Raw genomic sequence first — 9,286 nt, forward strand, 5'->3', positions numbered from 1 at the left:
AATAAAAGATAAATAACCCAAACAAGAAAGATCACCCAAATGTCTTAGGCAATAACTATTGGGATGTTACAATTACATTGTATTAGTTTCAAAAGTCACAAGTATTTTAATGGCACTCAAATTATTCAGCTCATAATCTGACGGACAAAGGCGGACCCATCCTTCTTGATTAAGCCCTATTTCATCTTCAATAGCATTAATGGTTAACTGGATAAAAGCTTTTTCTATGCTTTTTTTTGTATCTAGGTACATGAATCTTTCAAGTCTGAAAGTCTCGTACAGATGTGGGATAACCATTAGTCTTGCTGTTTTTCCTGTTGGCCTTTTCTTGATCTTCCATTCTGCTACCTCATAGCCTAGGCCTAACCTTTCACTATTGTCATCACCATCGGGGATTTCTTTATTTCTTACAAGTTCTTACCTAGCCTTAATTTTGGATACCAGCCCTTATTGATGACTTGGCTCATCACTGTCCTTGAAAAATATTAATTTTTAAGTTATTCACCTATAGAATTAACTAGCTCAAAAGATCGATAAGAGTATTCTACAGTTTCTTCGATAGCTTTTACATACGGAGCATTCAACGGTTGGGTTACTAGTATGTTTTCCTTCTTAACTATCACTACCAATTGACCTTCTACATTAAACTTGATTTTTTGGTGTAAGCTAGAGGGCACAGCTCCTGTCATATGAATCCATGGCCTTCTCAATATATAGCTATAGGATAGAGAGATATCCATCACTTAAACTTCACATTAAAAGTGCATGACCTAATTTGTAAGAGCATCTCGATATCCCTCAAGACTTCTCTTTTGGTCTCATCAAAAGCTTTTATGATCATCTGACTATCTTTCATATAAGAGTAGTCAATGAGTAGCCTTGTCAAAGTTGATATAGGCCTGACATTGATAGCAGAGCCATTATTAATAAGGACCTTAGCTATGATATAGCTATTGCACTTGACTGCGATATACAAGGCCTTGATATTTCTCTTTTCCTCTAAGGGAATCTCATCATCACTGAATGAAATATGATTCAACATCACTAGATTTTCAACCAGGTGGTTCACATATTCAACAGATACATTATATGCCATGTATACCTGATTCAACACTTTCAACAGGGTATTTTGGTGTGGTTTTGAATTTAATAATAGTGATAATAATGAGATTTGTGCTGGTATTTTATTTAACTGTTCAATAACTGAATACTCACTATGTTTTACTAGCTTCAAAAATTCACAAGCTTATTTTTTTTACACTAGTTTCGGACATTCTTTCTCAAGTTCTACTTCGAGGTTATTTCATCTTTCTACTTTTTTGACTTTTTCTGTTCTAGCTTTCTCTAACATTTTTAGAGTGTAGCACCTTTCACTTCAGGTAATGCCTCTTACACCAGTTATATTGAAAGTGTCAACTTTAGAAACATCTCCTTTTTACCTCTGAACAACTATATCACAACCATATCTTTAAGGTATAATTTTATCATCCTTGTATGGAAAAAGAGTTAGAACTTTAAAAGTTATCAGCCTAGAAATGAGTTTGTCTATGATAAACTTTGGTTTGTTCCCACGATGAATTGTCACTGGTTTTGAAAATAGTTTTACAAACTTATTATTCATGGATATTTCAACACTTCCTAAGTCTCTCTTCTTTCATAGACCTCAATTTGGTATGAATCTAAGAGTTTTTGCACTTTTTAGTGAAACTGCTCATAAGTTTCAATAGAGTGACCCATTGCCCCACTATGATACTTACAACTAGTACCGGCTATATATACTCCATGATCACTGTATGGACTCACTAGTTGTATCATGTCAGCTTTTCATAAAATATCAAACAACTGACTAAAATGTGTCTTAATATCTGTCATTTTTTTTCAAATAGCGTTCTTGTTCTTCACTCAAAACATTCATATTATGTTCGACAAGGGATTGTCACTAACATTCGGTGCAATCACTCATCTTGTATCGAAGCTAATCATTCCATCATTGATCAATCGTTGTACTTTATGTTTCAGGGTAATGTAATTTTTGATAGAGTGACCAACAATCTCATAGTGATAGTTACATTGGACTGTGAGATCATACCACTTAGGGTAAGATAACTTAAGGGATTTTAACTTACTAGGAGCAATCAAATGACTGTTGTAAAGCTCTCGATATAATTCTATATAAGTAATTGGGATTGGGTCAAATACAGATTTTTCACGAGTAGTTCGTTGCTCCTGCGAACCACCTATTAGGTTCGTTAGTCGAGTTTGGGGTCTTGGGGTAGGTTGAGTGTTAGGACTATATGTGGTATTTTGAGGCCTAAGAGAAGGTTGATATGTTTGGGGATAAGGTGTTGTACAAATGGTTGGTATGGGTAACGAAAAGTGTTATTTATAGTAGGGTAATATGAAAGGTATCTTTATAGTGAGTAAGATTGATAACCCCCAAATTACTGTCTATCAAAGCTCACAGCCTGAGCTTTAGTCTCTTTTTTTTAAGACTCTTTTGTTAGATGCTTCACTTTCTTTCAGCTTACCATTCTTAATGGCACTCTTGATAATTTCTCTCAAAATTACCATATTAGTAAAATTTTTAGTTGCATTCCCTATTATTTTTTCATAATAAAGAGGTTTTAAAGTGCTAACAAATAGCACTATTATTTTTTTCTTAGTTAGAAGAGGTTGTACTTGAGAAGCTATATCCCTCTATCTCTGGGTGTATTTTTTAAAATACTCATTTACCTTTTTTTTTTCAGGTTCTATAAAGATAAACGATCAGGAGCCAAATTGATAATATATCGATATTGGCTGATAAAGTCATGAACCATATGGCTTCAAGAGCGGATGCGGGTTCTGTCTAGCTGGACATACCACCTGACAGCAAAGTCTATAAGGCTATCTTGAAAAACATGCATTAGTAGTTTTTCAATATGGGCATAAGTTGTCATCTTCCGGTAATACATGGTGATATGAGTTTTGGGGCATTTCGTACCATCATATTTTTTAAATTATAATACTTTGAACTTTGGCAGAATGACTACATCTAGGACTAAGCGCAGCCCAGCAGCATCAACAGAGCCATAAAATCTAATCTCCTCTATTGCCCGTAACCTTTGTTCAAGCATACTAATCTTTATATCTTCTTGATACTCCACCACTTTTGCTTTTTCTTTTTTTTTCTCTTTTAAATCATTTAGATCAGAAATCGGTTCTACTGCCTTTTCAATAAAGACAAGATTTACATAGCTATGGTAATGCCTTGAATTAGAGGCTGATGGCAATCCAAGATATGTAGGATATACGAAGTGTTGTGGTGAAACTTCTTGTGTAGACTGGGTTTGAGGTGAACCAAAATCTAGAGGATACAAAGGGTCAGCCACTTCTTGTAATAGGAGAACTTGTTGGCTTGTATTTTTTTCAACTTTTTTTCCTTTGTTCAGCTTATTGTGAGCATCAGAATCTTGCTAAACTCATTTTTAATCTTTTTCTGTGCTTTTTCTAGCTTTTCAAATCTATGAGAGTTTTTCTGCTTCATTTGTCTAGCTTTGGCTCTTGTGTTGTATCGATGGACATGATTCTCGTTAAATGGAGCTATCCTTGAACCTTGAGTACCATATCTTAAAATTAGTAAATTTACATGACTATCTCATGGTTACTTTATTAAGTGTAATGAATGAGAATGCATGTATGCAAAGAACATTTGCCTTAAAGACGGTATTTAACTAAAAGATTTCATTTATTCTAAAAAAAACTTTATTTACATTGAGTTTATCATCATAGAGTTATAACCATAAAATTATTTGATCTATTCATACTAGGTCTTGGCTTCTTCGATGAAGTTTAACAGACATTGCCCATGTTCTCCTACTGGGGTCACCACTTGTTTCAATGTCTCTGTCTCTTCCACCATATCTCTTGTCTTGCATACCCTTTTACAAATTTGGGTCATTAGGTGCTCAATATATTTCTGTCTTCTTAAGTTCTCTCTTTTACCATACCAGACTTGGTATGATAACTCTCTATGCTTCCTCATCAATGCAGCAATGTAATCTTTTTATTTATTCAACTTTTATCTTAGCATGCTCAGATAGCTATTCAGCATGTTATTCTTTGTTTGTACTTGGGTACTTTCTTCTTCTAATTCAGCGTACTCTTACTTCAATCTTACATTCTCTTCAGTCAGCTTAATAATGGTTATCTCTTTGGCTTTTTCTCTCACATATAACCTTTTATGTTTTTAGTGTAGCTTTACCAAGTCTTCAATAGTTGTATCATGTTTTCTAGCAATCTTGTGAACTCTAGCTTCATGACTTTCAGCTCTATCTTTACATTGGTCTTTTTTTTCTCGAAGCTTTTAGATTTTTTACTTTAACTTACCCTTTTCAGACTCAAATTCTTTTGTTGTAAGCTCTAATTCTGATGGTGTCTTTTCAAGTTTTTCTCCTGTTGGCAGTTGAAAGCTTTCATAAGTGAATATCATTTCTTGTCTTCATTTTTCTTTCCAAACTAAATACCTTGGAGTGACTTTATTAGCAAGTGGTCTAAGACTCACTCTTCGAGGATTTTTCCATGCTTTAAGCATCTCATTCATCCTCTGAAATATTTTTAGCTCATTATAAGAGAAATCTAATTGATAAAGCCTATGCATCATAGGAATGAACTATTCTGTCCTAAACTACTTTCTCATTAGGAGTGGTGCATAATTTATCGCTCTTCATAAACCCAGAAGTGGGACTATTGTATTATCCCCACATTTATACAACATAGGCATACGATTCATTCATGGGGCTAACCATCTTACTTCAGCATTGGTCAATCTTTGTAGAAAAGTTATCCACTTTTTTTAGACTTTCGTTTTGACTACTCACTTTCACAGAATTCTTTGATCGGAGATTGATTACAGATATAAAGCTTCGAGAAAGCACCTTTTCCCTATTCGAAATGACTTTTCATCTATAAGTATAATAACTGCATACAGCCTATAAAGCGTCCTCTATTTCGATGACAGTAACTCAAAAATCTGATAATCTCTATTAATATTACCATTGAAGGGTTACAGTCATTGATCACACTCTCGAAGAAGTCAACCATTTTTATCTCAATATAACTCAAAACCTTTGGGAAAATCACCATTCCGTATGGCTAATGCAAATATATCTAACCCTCGTTCTTCGTTGGCATGTTGCACTAAAATCTTATGAAAAAACTTTCAAAGTAAGCAAACCTGTTCTTATTTCTTATTTGTATGAGAATCCACAACCTTTTTGTCTATCCCCATGAGTTGAGCTAAACCCTTATGAAATCTTGACTTATATTTTTTGACATATACCTTATCAAGAGCCTTGAGGGGTAAACCCAATAAAATCGAATATTCTTCGATGGTTGGAGTTATATCAACTTAATTAAAGATGAAACACTTATATGTAGGATCCCAGAATTACGTTGTAGCTCTGATTAGTTGATCGTCGATAACTATTGCAAGAAGGTGCGTTATATGACCGTGTCTCTGGCAAAACTTCTCTTGTCTTGACGGACTCATCTTCTTCCATATGTCAACCAAATCCTCTAGATTATTTTATTTGAAGAGGATAGATGTTTCTTAAGACAAGGTAGAATTATATCCGATTGGTAAACAATCCACCATTTTTAGTTAAATCTTTTCTGACTGAACCCTTACTTTATTGGGTGACTCATAAGGTGCTAATACAGACGAAGAACAAACTAGTTGTTTTGTGGAGTCCATGAAAATTTTTTGTTGAAGACCGTCTTTCAAGCAAATAATCTTTATGTAACTTTATGATATGAGCATGAACCAATGCAAAAGAATGAGAGAAAAGGTTAGTATGCTCAGAAAATAGAAATAAATAAATAACTAAGTAAATTAAAACATCACACAGAATAAGAAAAATAAATCCTATGCTTTTGGTCAATTCTAAAATGGAAGAGTGATGGCTCTATCTATAGGTTAGGCACTCTTAGGGTTCATTATATGTGATTTAAGGTTAAAGTCTAAAGGTTCCTAAATTGCTCTTTACATCATTGTACATCACAAACTAGTACCCATTACAGGCTACAAGCGAAAAATGTTCAATTTGAGTGAGAGTATTTTCGCTAGCCACAGCGGAAGCATTAAACATCATAAAAGCAATAGGTATTTTACTCCCTCCTAAAACGATGGAGCTCGGGTATAGAGCTCATGTTATGCATATGCATATGAATGACATAATTAAAAGTAAATAAACATGAATGAATAATAACACACATATACAAAAAGGTTCAATTTTATTAGGCTTTTGGATAACACAAATTTATTTGCTGGCCTGACTCTCAGAGTTCCCCAGCGGAGTCGTCAAGCTGTCATAACGTTTAGATCTAAGGATTTATCGTTAGACATTGACTTGAAGGAGTTGCCACCAATCTTTTTTTTTATCTAGGTGCGATTGGTCACCTAAAGAATCTATCCTTTTAAGGAACACCTAAGCTTAAGAGTTCCTAAAAGAATAGGTTCGGGTCTACTAACCAGAACAGGGTTCGAGAGTTCGATTACGTGTGAGGAAGGTTATAGCACTCTCACAACGCCCATCGAAAGATGGTACCAGCTTAATTTTGTGTTATCTAATAACCCTTAAAAATTTACCTAAGTAATTAATTATTAAAAATTATTCTCAATTGACTCTAATACTTTTAGTAAAAAATTGAAAAAATCTCTTCACCTCAAGAGTATGCAAGAAAACTACTGTTTCACTTGCAGAGGCTCCATCGTCAAATTATTTAACATTAAAAAAAATTTTAAAAAATAAAAAAAAATGATTGCTTTTGTACAGAAAAAATTGATACTTTCAACCTTTTCTTAAAAATCCACTTTTGAAAACTTTGAAAAATTATTTTTAAGAAAAATCGATACTTTCAACTTTTCTCCAAAAATATTTTTTAGAAAGTTTATTTTCAAGGAAAATTGATACTTTCAACTTTTCCTCAAAATTATTTTTTTTAGAAAAACTTATTTTCAAGGAAAATCGATACTTTAAACTTTTCTCAAAAAATATTTTTTAGAAAGCTTATTTTCAAGAAAAATTGATACTTTCAACTTTTTCTCAAAAATATTTTTTAGAAAGCTTATTTTCAAGGAAAATTGATACTCTCAACTTTTCTTCAAAAATATTTTTTGAATTTTATTTCAAGAAAATAAAATAAATAAAATAAAATAAAAATAAAATAAAAAGTATTAAACAATTCTAATCTAATCAATAAATAATAAATAAATAAAAAATAAAAAAGAAAACCTGGAACGGCTCGGCTTCGGAAACGACTTACACTTAGGTTGAACGCGGGTCGAAAGCGGGTTGACGTTCAAGTCGGGTGGCCCGACTTCAAAACGCGCGGATCCTCTGGGTATAGTAACACCAAAATGACGTCGTTTTTAGCGAGTATAAAAGGCTATCCCTTCTATTTTTTTAGCAGATCTCTCATCTTTTCTCTCTCTTCCCTTCCTTTTCTCTTCCTTCTCTTTAAACCGACGAAGAACTCCAGTTGAATCTTGTTGGATTTTGGAAATTTTTATCAAAATCTGGATTTTTCATCGAAAGTTCATCAAAAAGTTGATCGATTTCTAGAAATAGTCGTCGAAAACTGAGAAGCTGACCGAAAAATTCAAACTTGGTCAGAAAAGTCACTGAAAAATCAAACTTCACTTGAAAATTCAACCGAAATATGAAAAATTTTAAGAAATTTTCAGAAAAAAATTCACCAAAAATTCTAAAAAATTTTCACTGATCCTAAAGCTATTCTAAAGCACAAAAATCCTTTTTTAGCTTCTGTTTTTTCTCTATGTCTGCCTTTTTCTGTCTCTTCCTTTCTGTTCTTTCAGCACTTATTTATAGGGATTGATTAGAAGAGTTTCTGATCAATCCCAATTCCTTATGAGATTTGGATTCAATCTTTGAATCAAATATTAACTTTGCCAGCCCCGAATTTTCGTCAGAATTTCAGTCTTTCTAATCCTAATCCCAATCGGGATTCAACCAAGAAAAAAATATAAAATGATAATATGTAAATAGATAAATAATAATAATAATCGATAAATAATAATAAATAATAGATATATAAACAGATAAGTAATAGTAAAATATATATATATTAATAAATAGTAATAATAGATAAATAAATAATAATAAATAAAATACAAAAATACAAAATAAAAAATACAAAATAAAATAAAAATAAAACAAAACTGAAAATGGGCTTACCCATTTAGATCAGGCCCAATTGATCCGAGCTTGGACCAAATTGGATGTTTACAGTTTTAATTCAAATATTTTTATATTATATATTTGGTTAATTTATTTGTTTCTCTTTAATCCATAACTTAGATTGATTATAATTAACTTTTCATATTATATATTTTTTTGGTTTATTTATTTTTTCAATGTTTTTAGTTTTAGTTAATTTATTAACATATTTGTTCTTATTATTGTATATCTTTAATCTTGGTAAATTAATATGTAAACTTATATTCTCGATTTCTTTTTACTATACTTTCTATTATTAGATTTCTTTGTTTACAATGGATGGTATGAGAAGAATGATGATTACCACCATATCTAAGCTACAAAAAATACTATCAATTATGTTAAAAATGATAAAAATAAAAAAATATTTCAAAAGAATTTTTTAAAGCATAACATAAAGAATCATTATTTTCTTTTTATCTAAAAAATAACTTTATTTTATTGACATATATATAAATAATTGTAAGCCTAATATATTTGTGTAATAATTACTTGAAGTATGTTAAAAATAAGAACTAATGAAAAGCAAATGGTTATGACTAAATTAATAATTGTGATTTGTTGCTTAATCAAATATATATATATATATATATACATATAAATCAAACAAGAAAAAAATGGTAGCAAAATTTTTAGTAAAAATAATTATCATATATATATATATCAACATTATCATAAAAATAATTATTAATCTTAACTATTTAAATATTTATTCATAATTTTTTACCAAACAAGAAAAAACATGGTAACAAAATTTTTAGTATTTAGCAAATGAATTGAAGCAAATATTTTTTATTGAAAAAATAATTTTTATAATTCTTAAAAACTTACCAAAGTTTAGATTTTTTTTAGATTAATAATATTATTTATAATATATTATGTATAAATTATCATTTAATTGTAACTTCGTATTTATAAATATATGATTATATATTAGATCAATAATTAAAAAATAAATTTAAAATTATGAAAAATTTAATACAAAATCCCATGCACTATATGGATTA

The sequence above is a fragment of the Durio zibethinus genome, chromosome 9, assembly GCF_047325235.1.
Source record: "Durio zibethinus cultivar Kanyao isolate XHJ-2024 chromosome 9, ASM4732523v1, whole genome shotgun sequence".
NCBI lineage: Eukaryota > Viridiplantae > Streptophyta > Magnoliopsida > Malvales > Malvaceae > Durio > Durio zibethinus.